This window comes from Anabrus simplex, chromosome 2 (assembly GCF_040414725.1).
Source record: "Anabrus simplex isolate iqAnaSimp1 chromosome 2, ASM4041472v1, whole genome shotgun sequence".
NCBI lineage: Eukaryota > Metazoa > Arthropoda > Insecta > Orthoptera > Tettigoniidae > Anabrus > Anabrus simplex.
In genome coordinates, this window is record NC_090266.1 from 560,860,191 (window position 1) to 560,872,984 (window position 12,794).

Here is a 12,794-nt window from a genome sequence, read left to right on the forward strand (position 1 = left end):
CTGATATACTTTATGTGGAATTACTTCAAATGATACTGTACAACTGGTATAAGATTAAAATTTACATTGCATTTATTTACTTTTTTCTTTTTACCTTTACCCATTCTGGAACCTTAGTAGCATAACGACTTGCTGCGTCTTAACCAGAGCCCCTTTTGCCACCACTTTTCAGAGTTCCTGAAGGGCCTTCACAGCTAACGTAGCGGTCCCAGGGCCCTCGAAGTCCCCACTGTACTTCACCCCTACAGGCAGTCCCCTACTTTCTCTATCCAAACACCTTAGACTAGGGGATGGAATTAATGTATTCACACACATTTTTTATTTACATTAACCTGCACTGGTCGAATGCCCTCTAACATTTCATTTATTTTCTCTGTTGCTGTTTATTCTCTTCTTGAATATCTGTACAGATTTTGGAAAAGGATCAAACACTACCCCTGGTAAACTGTTCCACTCCTTTACACCCTTCCCAATGAACGAAAATTTACCCCAGTCGCTTCTACTAAAATTTCTAATTTTACATTTGTGGTCAGTCCTGCCGATATAATTATTTTCCAACTGAAGCCTCTCACGGATATCTCCCCATGCTGCTTCTCCTGTATAGGCTCTATATAACCCTATAAGTCTAGTTTTCTCCCTTCTCTTACTTAAAGTTCCCCACCCTAGTTCTTTTAACATTTCTGATACACTACTCTTTCTCCTGAAATCCCCTGTTACAAACCTTGCTGCTTTCCTCTGCACACTGTCTATTTCTTTTATTAGGTATTCTTGGTGAGGATCCCAAACACTGTTTGCATATTCCAATAATGGACGAACCATACTTAGGTAACTTTTCTCTTTTAATTCTTTGTTGCATCCTTTAAGTAGCCTCATTATGACATGTAATGATCTGTATGCTTTCCCAACAATGTCATCCACATGACCCTTCCAGTGCAAATTACTTTCAAATTTTACACCTAAGTATTTGCACTTGCCATCTTTTGGGATAACTACCCCATCCAAAGTGTATTCAAATTCAGTTTTATAACTCCTGTTTGTAAATGTTGTAACAGTTGATTTGCCTCCATTAACCTTCATATTATTCTCTTCAACCCATTGTTGGATACTCTCAAGGTCCCTTTGTAATTCTGAACAATCCTCAATGGTATTTATTTCCCTATAAACAATTATGTCATCTGCATACAACCTTATTTCTGATGTTATATTATTCCCTAAATCATTTACGTATATTAAGAAAAGTAACGGACCGATTATACTACCCTGTGCAATTCCCTTCCAAACTTTCTCTTCCTGCGATACGTTATTTCCTACTTTGACTTTCTGAACCCTTGAATTTAGAAATGTTTTCACCCAACGTGTAACCCTTACGTCCAGTCCTATTCCCTCCAATTTCTTTAATAATATTCCATGTTCCACTCTATCAAAGGCTTTGGAAAGATCTATGGCTATGCAATCTAACTGGCCTCCTGAATCCAATTGATCTGATATGTCCTGCTGAAATCCCACCAGTTGTGCCTCACAAGAAAATTTCTTTCTAAATCCATACTGGCTCCTCATGAACCAATTTTTATCATCACATATCCCTCTGATGTACTTTGATATTAAACTCTCCAGTATTTTACAAACTATACTGGTCAGGCTGATTGGTCTGTAGTTTTCTGGTTTCCTTTTATCACCCTTTCCTTTATAAATTGGTATTATTATAGATTCCTTACATTCCTTTGGTATTACACTATTATTTATGACATAGTCAAAGAGAAATTTTAAATAAGGCACTATGTACCACCCCATTGTCTTTAACACCTCCCCAGTAATTTGATCACTTCCTGCTGCTTTTCCTTGCTGAAGCAGTTGGATTTCTCTGAAAATATCTTCATTTGTGAATGAGAAGCTTCTGGTTTCCCTCTGTATCTCTCCTTCTGTATCTTCTGTTTCGGTTTCCAACTCCTGACAATCATCTACTGAATATCTGAATTCCTTACTAAAGAGGTTTGCTTTCTCAGTATCTGTTAAATAGTGTTCACCCCCTTCTCCCACCATTGTAGGAATTTGGATTCCTTTTCCTTTTTGATTCCTGATATATGAATACAGCTTTTTCCATTTCCCTTTGTGGTCATTACGCTCTTGAAGAATGCCATTCATATAATTCTCTTTTGCTTCCTTTTTCACTCTATTCAGTTCCCTCATTAGCTGTTTTCTAGTTTCTCTACTCTCCCTACCTTCTTTGATTTTCCTGTTTACTATTCTACATTTTCTTTTTAATTTTCTTATTTCCCTTGTATAATAAACAGGGTCTGAGGTCATTTTACCCTTCTTAACAGGTACAAATCTCTTCTCTCCTTCCCAAATGATTCCTTTGAATTTAGCCCAAAGTGTATCCACATTACTCCCTTCACTTATCCAACAACTGAATTGTGATTTAAGGTAAGTCCCAAATTCATCAACTTTAGTTTTTCTGTACAATTTCTTGTCTTGTGTGACCCTCTTATTAAGCCTTTTTGGTACCAATCCTACATCCATTATTACAGCCTTATGGTCACCTATTCCTTCAATTACCTCAGTTTTATCAACAATTTCCCATGGTTTAATCAATAATACATCTAGTAAGTTATTGAGACGAGTTGGTTCTTGAACTACTTGTGTAAATCCTCCCTCCCAGATTAACTTATTTGCCCATTTCTGTTCATGGGCTTCACTTGTAGCTCCATTCCATTCAACTTCAGGCAAGTTTAGATCTCCCCCAATTATTACCACATCATTATTATTGTTTTTATGAGTATAATCTATTATTTTCTCAAATATTTCCACGTCCCTTTCCTCTCTTCCTGGCCTGTATGTTCCTATAATTCCCACCTCCGTCATATTATCACAAATTAATTTTATCCCTAATATTTCATCCCTTTCATCGGTAAACCATTCTAGATCGTAACTATTGCTATATATGGCTTGTTGAAGAATTGACAAACATTTGAGAACCAATTATAACCATTCTCTATCTCAAATTACGTAAATTGAACTAATATCGTCGCTAAAATATTCTACACCTTCATTTACGACGAAACAATAATCATCACCAACACTGTTCATCATAACCTTCTACCATTTTTCACACATAAATTATTCATTTCACATTACACATCTCATGTTTCACTCTACATTACAATAAAAAATATTAATTGATCTCAAATTTACCCCTGTTACTTTGTCATCATTAGCCATCCGTCTGATTATTCCATTCTGTTCTCAATCTTTTCCAAATTCCATAAAATATCTCCATATATCTTCCTACGACGTTATTATATCTTATATACGATCTCATTTCATCTCAGCTTAATAGTACATGCCCTATCGCAAGCCTAATATTCGCCACAATGTCACATTATATTCGCACTGAAGCTAAATTAACCTCTTCTCATTCAACATTGATAGCATTGCGAATGTAGAATTAAATTATCACTGGATAACCACTTCCTACATCAATGGATTTATCATTCATGGTAGATGATTACCTAATAAACTCTACGTATTTGCTTGGGTTGTCTTTTCACGTAACACCATTTCTTTGACAAAATTTAATATAGCACTTGATATATCTCTTTCAATGAAGAAACATAAAATATAGAATGGCACTTTTCAAAACAAATTTAATTTGCATTATTCACGTAAGGACTGACTATAATGACTTACCTTTCCTCCTGCTTCTATCGTTGTTGTCACATGTCCAGCTGGCTAGGACATAATGTGTTTGGGTTCACGGCATCCTATCATCCTTTCGGAAACATCTGGGACGGTCTTAGGTCATCGCCGGTCGTCATGGGCTGGATTTGTCAGCTCGTGTCGCCATAGCCCAGGTAGCTCTTAGCACATGGTGTTTCTGGTTTCTTGCGCAGCTGGAACGGAAATGTACGTCAACGTAGTCATTTTCGTCATCCTACGGACACACAGCCTGCTGTGATCTATTTACAATTTGAGACTACCGCTTCTTAAAATGATCTCTTATGATGTTTTAGAGTCTTTCAATATGTCTAGTAAGCTTCAATCTGACTGAAATATTACGTTTTCTATGTTGTGCGCAACCATTATTATTATTATTATTATTATTATTATTATTATTATTATTATTATTATTATTATTATTATCTAGCTCCTTAAGATTAAACTTTATCGTTTGATACGCCGCCTTGCTGGGATCTCGTGACGTAGCAATGCAGAAATTCTCCGATCCGCCTGTACAGTTTTATTCTACGGAGTTGAGTAAATCCTTTTTCGCTGATGTCTCGCGATGTTCCCGTGGACGATTATTATTATTTTATATGTAATGTTGGTCTTCTTTCTTTAGGACTAGCCTTCTTCTTCAATTGATTTACGTAGCGTTCTGCAAGTATGTCTCCAGTGAAATCGAATGTTATTTTTCGATAATAAATTTTAACAATATTCTGACGTCTTTCTTTCTCACCGACTTCTATATTTCATTCCCCTCAAGCGCCTGATGACAATATTCTTTTAACATTCATGAATACTTTGACGTTACATTACTGACGTTCTCACGGACTAGACACCAATTTTTTCCAAATAAACTTCACTGCGAACAGTGAAATGGCACGGTATTGAGCACAGGAACATAGGGTTCTACATCTCCATGCCAGTGTGATCTATCATGGCGTCTTACTACCATCAACAAACATGATCAGATCACAAATAAGGGAGTCAGGATCGTCCACATTAAATCGTGATATTACATTCTTGAAACTCTGCTAGATAAGTAAACTGTCGGATGATATACTAAACAAGAAATACTTCGAGGAATTTGAAAGCCGAGTGATATTAAGTTGGAAATGAAACGTTGTTGCTGTCGTGATATTTATCACATTGAAACAAAATGTGATTTATAGTGCCGACATAATTACCACAGTTACACAGTTACAGTTAATCTTTAAGCGATTCAGATGTTCCGGCGTAAGTCATGATTCAAGCGAACTCTGACTATAGTAGTTGGTGTGTCCTTTTGCGAACAATGGTTTAATAGCAATTGTGTTTTAGATATTGTAGAACTGTTTATATTTAAATTGTGCTGATTGGCACCATTGTTCATTCTTTTTAATTTTTTAAATGTTATTTGTTCGGGGCGTCGACCAGACCCCAGGCCAGGCATATTAATCATTTACACTTAAAAACCCCTGACCCAGCCGGGAATAGAACCCGAGGCCACCGGGTGACAGGCGGACGCCTTGCCCCCTACACCGTGGGGCCGGTTTGTTCATTCTACTTTTCTCGGATAAATTTCTTACACAGTGTCCATGCGTCATTTTGTGGGATTGCAATATGGTATCGTAGGCCTTGTCCTTCAGCTGCCTCGTTTGCCAGTTTATCGGCCATGATATTGCCTTCTATTCCAGAATGTCGTGGTATCCACGTAAATAAGACGGAATGATTTAGGATATTTAAATCACACAGTAGTTTCTTTAGATTTTCTATGCAGCTACCAATTTTCCGCCTTGGTCGGATTTTCTAATGCTTTAATGACACGGAGGGAATCGGTACATATGAGAGCTTTCTGGATATTTGAGTGTTTAATATATAGTAACACTAGTCGAACTGCAAATATTTCCGCTTTGTATATAGATGCCATATGGGGTAATATAATTTTTTTGGATAAATGCAGCTGACGGGAGTATGAGTGAATGAATTTTTATTGAACTGAACATAACAGGCTTTCGCCCAGTTACAATGTTCCAATAAAATAAACACTCACAGACTATTTATAGCTAGACACTAACTACTTACTACTTAACTACTTCTAAATCTACTTTGTAGCATCCTGCACATGGGCGGATCGCCAGCTCCACATGCAGCACACCACCTAACTAAACTAACTACTTTACTACATGAATATACTACTTAACTACTTCTAAATCTACTTTGTAACATCTTGCACATGGGCGGATCGCCAGCTCCACATGCAACACACCACCTAATTAAACTAACTACTTTACTACATGAATATATACTAAATCTATCCTAAATCTGCCTGGCCGCGACATCACCCCTGGTGAGGAACTGCTGCTGACGGGAGTAAAAAGCGGCTCCAACATCGGATGTGTCATGATGTTTCGACCCGTCAGAATAAAATGGGATATATTGGCCATATTGATCTAAAGTATTCTTAATGACTTCTTTGTTATCAGTCTGCTTAAATTCTCGGAAATACTGTTATCATCGAATTTTTTGCGTATAATGTTGGGTAATTGTATATTCGCAGGAAACATGATAGAGTATTTGGGGTGAGGGGGAGAAAATAAGAAGATTAGAAGAGGAAGAGTTGAAGCTTAAATCAGAAGTAGAATCCAGTAGTCTTGGTAAAGAGGTTCCCTGTCATTTCTGCCACCGATCACGTTAGTGGGAAGCTGTGTCGGCAGTGGTCCGAACCCAGAAGTATTACTGAATTTCTGGGACCTGTCACAGTCAAAGTAGAGGATCTCTTCAGCAGTGTGCAATCCAAAGCACATGTTTCCATGTTGGAAAAGTATCATTCCAGGAGCTCGTAACTTTCATTCATTTATTTAATGACCTTATGATATTTTGGATTCGTTTAAGTTGAATTAACGTTGGCTTACTGCAAAGAACGTATCTTCAATTTATTTTTGTTGCAGGTAAAGATTGTCCCATAAGAAACAAATAAATGGGAGAAACAATGAGCTCGACCAAAATCCTTCGCAGTCCACGCATAGAGACAGAGAAGAGGCCAGAATGTATTGGAATGCATTGGCCTGAACGTGTTTAATTCGCTCGGATTATCAATCGGCGATTACATATGCTTGCCTGACGTGCCGTCGTTCTCTTTAGCCAATATTACTTGGTAGAAAGACACTAATTCTCGCATACTTCTCCATGAGTTTATAATTGATGGCGAAAAGTCATTCATATTCTTGTGTAACTTCAAGATAATGTGTATATATGCTTTATGTATGTGTATTGCCATATTGTGTTGTCTATGTTCTTATGCTTAGGTTATGTTTAATTGATATGTTTAGTTGTAAGATGTGCGCACAAGTAGTATTAAGTTTCACCCTTAGGTAAAATGAGCCCTTCTTGACTGATCACCAAGAAAGGACTCATTTTCAAGGGGCTGTGAGGATGATGTGCCACACCAAGCTTGCCTTGGTGGTGCACTTCTGGTAATTATCATACTCTTGGCTGACCTCGACGTCTTTTGCCGATATTTTTCTCCGGACGTGACGTATAACTCATGAACTCCTTGACAGATGGCGATTCCGGCCATCAGCCAAAGTGTCACCATTCCCGTGCTTGCTTTCCTTGGAGAGAAGTTGTTTAACGTTGAAGCCAACATGGCGATTTTCGAAAATATGTGCATACCGAGATTCAAGATATATAAATTGTGTCGTTTGCTGTTCCTGCCTTGGATTTATCCATTCTATTGCCCGACTCCTCCTTTGAGTCGATGTTTGTGATTTTGTAGAGTCTCTACGCTCTATCCAGCTATCATGCAGGTATTTGTTATATTTTGGTTCGATGTAGTTGCGTGGGCATTATAATTACATTTTCATTCTGCAGACATTACGTGTCTATTTACTGCAGGTTTTTATTTGTCTTTTCTTTGTGTCTTCTATTTTGTCCTTGTACAAACACGTGAGAATGGAGGATGGTATTACTCCGTTGTATGATTGGTTTGTATGCCTGTGACCTACATTGGGACCTACCATTCTTATTTCTCGTCGGTTTCTTTCATGGCTGAGCTTTTGATATGTGGTACTGTTTTTACGTTATGACTGGTATTCATGTTCGCCCATGGCGAGGCGATATGTATGCGTCTTGGGGCGTGTTGATTGTGTTTACTGTTGCTACGATTAATGTTGGGATATGCCTTGCCTCAATGCGCGATCCTATTATAATCCTTGTGCATCTGATATGAGGTCGTGAGTCCATGAAATTACACGTCATGCTATGCGGATTTCATTCGTAACGTGCCTTGACACACTGGTCCACACACATATTTGGGTCTCTATGGTATGTGTATATGGTGTGTGCATTTGTGTTGTCTGTCTGCCTGATTGACAGTATTCTCCGCACCTCACGGTGTTATTTTCATTTTTGCGTGTATTTTCTCTTTATTTTCGTTTTTCGGATGTTTGTGGGCCTATTTATACAGTTACGTTTGTTGTGTTCCTTTGAATTTATCTGTTTCATTGTTGGCTTTGTTTACCCCGCCTTGTAACTATGGCAACCATCTTTATCTTACATTTTTTCCTTGGGATGCTGTCTTCAAATTGGTGGATTGCTTTAGAGCCGCGTCTCTTGTGATGCTCGTTTGAAGCTCGGAGCATGTTAATTTACGATTGAGATGTACATACTGCATTGATGTTGTGTGAATTTCTTTCGAAGTATGTCCAACTCCTTACTACTACGATTGATATGCATAGCCATAGAACTTTCTAAAGCCTTTTATAGAGTGGAACATGGAATATTACTAAAGAAATTGGAAGGAATAGGATTGGATGTAAGGGTTACACGTTGGATAAGAACATTTCTAAATTCAAGGGTTCAGAAAGTCAAAGTAGGAAATAATATATCACAGGAAGAGAAAGTTTGGAAGGGAATCGCACAGGGTAGTATAATCGGTCCGTTACCTTTCTTAATATACACAAATGATTTAGGGAACAATATAACATAAAAAATAAGATTGCATGCAGATGATATAATTGTTTATAGAGAAATAAATAACATTGAGGATTGATCAGAATTACAAAGGGACCTTGAAAGTATCCAACAGTGGGTTGAAGAAAATAATATGGAGGTTAATGGAGGCAAATCAACTGTTACAACATTTACAAACAGGAGCTTTAAAACTGAATTTGAATATATTTTGGATGAGGTAGTTATCCCAAAAGATGGCAAGTGCAAATACTTAGGTGTGAGATTTGAAAGTAATTTGCACTGGAAGGGTCATGTTGATGACATTGTTGGGAAAGCATACAGATCGTTACATGTCATAATGAGGCTACTTAAAGGATGCAACAAAGAATTAAAAGAAAAAAGTTACTTAAGTATGGTTCGTCCATTATTGGAATATGCAAACAGTGTTTGGGATCCTCACCAAGAATACCTAATAAAAGAAATAGATAGAGTGCAGAGGAAAGCAGCAAGATTTGTAACAGGGGATTTCAGGAGAAAAAGTAGTGTATCAGAAATGTTAGAGGAACTTGGGTGGGAAACTTTAAGTAAGAGAAGGGAGAAAACTAGACTTATAGGAATATATAGAGCCTATACAGGAGAAGAAGCATGGGGAGAAATCCGTGAGAGGCTTCAGTTGGAAAATAATTATATTGGCAGAAATGACCACAAGTATAAAATTAGAAGGAATTTTAGCAGAAGCGACTGGGGTAAATTTTCATTCATTGGGAAGGGCGTGAAGGAGTGGAACAGTTTACCAGGGGTAGTGTTTGATCTTTTTCCAAAATCTGTACAGGTATTCAAGAAGAGAATAAACAGCAACAGGGAAGGAGGGCATTCGACCAGTGCAGGCTATTGTAAATAAAAAATGTGTGTTAAAAATTCCATCCCCTGGTCCATGGAATTTGGACAGCCGAAGTAGGGGACTGCCTGTAGGGGTGAAGTACAGTGGGGACTTCGAGGGCCCTGGGACCGCTACGGTAGCTGTGAAGGCCCTTCAGGAACTCTGAAAAGTGGTGGCAAAAGGGGGCTCTGGTTAAGACGCAGCAGGTCGTTATGCTACTTAGGTTCCAAAATGGTTTTTTAAAAACAGTAAATAAATGCAATGTAAATTTTAATCTTATACCAGTTGCATAGTATTATTTGAAGTAATTCCACATACTGTATATGAGTTGACTATGTTTGTAAGTATAGGAGATATTATAGGTAAAATTTTGTAAACAATATACATTTATTAAGGATGATCTGTTTGTTTGATAGAAAAAATTGTTATCATAAATTGTGTATTATTGTATTCTATAAAAAATGTCTTCTCTTGTTAATTTAAAATTTAGTGCTTGACAATAATGTATTTTAGTGTACCATTTGCCACCGAGGTAGACACCTCATTTTTTCAAATAAAGAGTTTTTGATTTGATTTGATGTCCCACGTCACGTATTTTAAATTACTCGAGGCAAGTCAACTATAGGTTGTGAGATATTGGATTATAAGGGGCGAGTATGTCTACTCTTGTCTGTATTCGATGTACTGGATGTTAAGCCTAGGTGTTATGTGTACTACGCATTTCTCTGTAAGTAATATTCGAAGCTACCTACTTTATTTTTCTTCCCTTTGGCTTTGTGTTTGTCAAAAAAACCCATACTTTTGACCCCGTTCTTTCATTCATTGGGAGGGGTTCAGGTTCTTACTATTCCTGTTCCCCATTGCTCTGCCTACGCACGAGTCCAGCTCCAGGCTGTTTTAACCTGTTCCTGTTCCAGCCCGTCCACGGCCGAAAAGAGAGGTAAGTAGGTAACTGTCCATGGAAGTGTCGGTTTATTGAGTAGGATGTGTGTGCTGGTTGTTGGGGTGGGTGATATAACACTTGTGGTAGACAACTGAGAACCACTTTGTATAGGCTTTCATAATCTTTACCCCCTGTCGGTGGGGGTGTTAGAATAATACCCAAGCCATCTCCTGCCTTTCGTAAGAGGTGACTAAAAGGTGCCCCAGAATCTCAACTTGGAAGCACGTATTGGCGGCTACGGGGCCCTTAGGTGAAACCTGGCAATTTTTTTCACGTACTTGTGCCAGGTTCCTTACTTTAATTTTTCCTAAACGACCTCCCTTGAGCAGTTAACTCGGAAAAGAAAACTCCAACAATATTATTATACCGTTCCTATTCTACCTTTGTTGCTTCTTTTAAATTAAGTACCTTTGTTTGGGAAATTTCCTAGAACGTTTTAAAGACATCCATCCAAGGAACATTTTTGGGATGGAATTCCACGTGAGTGCTACCATCCATCTACCTTCTCATATTCAAACTGCCATTCATCAAAATGATATCAGAAGAAAATACATAACGGAACCGATAAGTATAAAAATCGTACATATATGTTTCTTCAGGAATAATTTCAATGTAATAACTTACTAACCTCGAACAAGACGGAATTATATGTTGGTTGGCATTTATCACGCCTGCGTACCGTACCCACTGAGCTCACCATTGCTTATCACGGGAAAGCAAACACACTCTAAACCCACCAGTCGACTTATTCTGAGAATTTGGTGTAGAGCATTTTCCGTAAAAACGCAAATATATTCCATATTATCAAATTGGGCTCCCCCATATCATAACGATGCTGAAGAATCAATATGACCGTTACCGCAAATGATTGTGGGTTTGTGTCCAGACTTTTCTAGACCGTTGCCTACGATATATTAAAGACCAAGAAATACAGCACACTAGACTCGGCCTCGAGATACTTCCAACTACTGCCACTATAGTTCTCTTTACTGAGCTGTCTCGCCCGTTCTTTGCCACACGTCCGAATACAAAAAAAAACTATAACAATTCATTAAAACTATTAATTTGAGAAAACACTAAAGAGGTATGAGATAAAAAGTAGACCAAGAGCAACTGTATCAATTTCTATAAGGTACTTCTTACACATTTTAAGAAGAAAGGTTCGCCCGAACGGGCATTAGATTAGAAACTAGGTTTTACAATAGTCACTCACCGATTTTGTTCTCGCCCGGCATATGGTTATATGATATCTATCACACTTAATACTGCACAGAATACACACACGACTTCAATTAGGATCGTGATAGGTTTTATTCACACAAATCTTATGGTGAAAGCCATGAATGGCAAGTCGTGTTATAATATGTCTTTGCTCTTGGTTTTCTTTGGTCCAGTTCCTGTCGAGAATGGCGTCTGTGGTGTAGAAATCTAGATCGATATCTCTCCTCTCGGCTATTCTTCCTTCTATATGCTCGGTATAGATTCTTGTGGATGGCAGTGATACTTGTAACCTCAGGTCTTCTACATAGGTTTCTTTAGCTAGTTCATAAACAAGCCTTGTCGGTTCAAATTTCCCCACTCTCAATACATGCTTTAAAAATCTACTCTTTACACTCCCAGTTTTTTCAGGTCCTTAATCGACAAGTGTTCCCAAACTACATGTAAGCCGTAAGTTGCTATTGGGGATATGGTTGTCTTGAAAAGGGTCATTGCTTTGGCCTGGGACAGGTCCGTTATATTCTTGATGTTATAAATTGCTCTTATCTCGGCTACTGTTCTTTCTTGTACATGATGTCGGAATGATTTCGATGTAGTTTGCTGGGTTATTCCTAGATACCTAAATTTATTGACCGTTTCTAGTGGTTATCCATTCAAGTAGAGTGTGTCTTTCATTGAGGTTTTTCCTCCCTTCCTAAAAGTCACCTGAACTGTCTTATTCAGGTTAATTTCAAGGTGATTCATTTTCACCTATTTCTCGAGCTCTGTTAGTGTATTTTGCATTTGCTCTCTGGTCTGGGAACTTACTACCGTGTCATCTGCATATAATATAAGTGAAGTTCCTGGAGTTGTCTTTGTGATATCAGTAATGTCTGCTGTGGTGATGTTGAATAACAGCGGACTTAGGGGATCGCCCTGTAGCACTCCGTTCGTCTGTATTATGGGTTCTGAAGTAGTGATGCCATCCTCTATAACAGGGGTTTCCAATTTGTAAGGGCTCGAGTGCCATTTTGGAAACCTTAGTCATGTTCGCGGGCCGCACGTGACTAGGCCAATTTTTTGTAAAATTCTGCAAATAGTACAGATGCACCATTATGAAAT

General features: G+C 38.1%; 1 protein-coding gene across 1 annotated transcript in view; it reads right to left on the reverse strand.

The window, feature by feature from the left end:
- Positions 1–3,819, reverse strand: part of LOC136864227 (tRNA-queuosine alpha-mannosyltransferase) — a 277,090-nt gene extending 273,271 nt beyond the window's left edge. The window contains exon 1 of the mRNA XM_067140954.2: positions 3,688–3,819. The gene's annotated coding sequence lies outside the window, so the exon portion shown is untranslated. The remainder of the gene's footprint in view (positions 1–3,687) is intronic.
- Between the last annotated feature and the right edge of the window lie 8,975 nt (positions 3,820–12,794).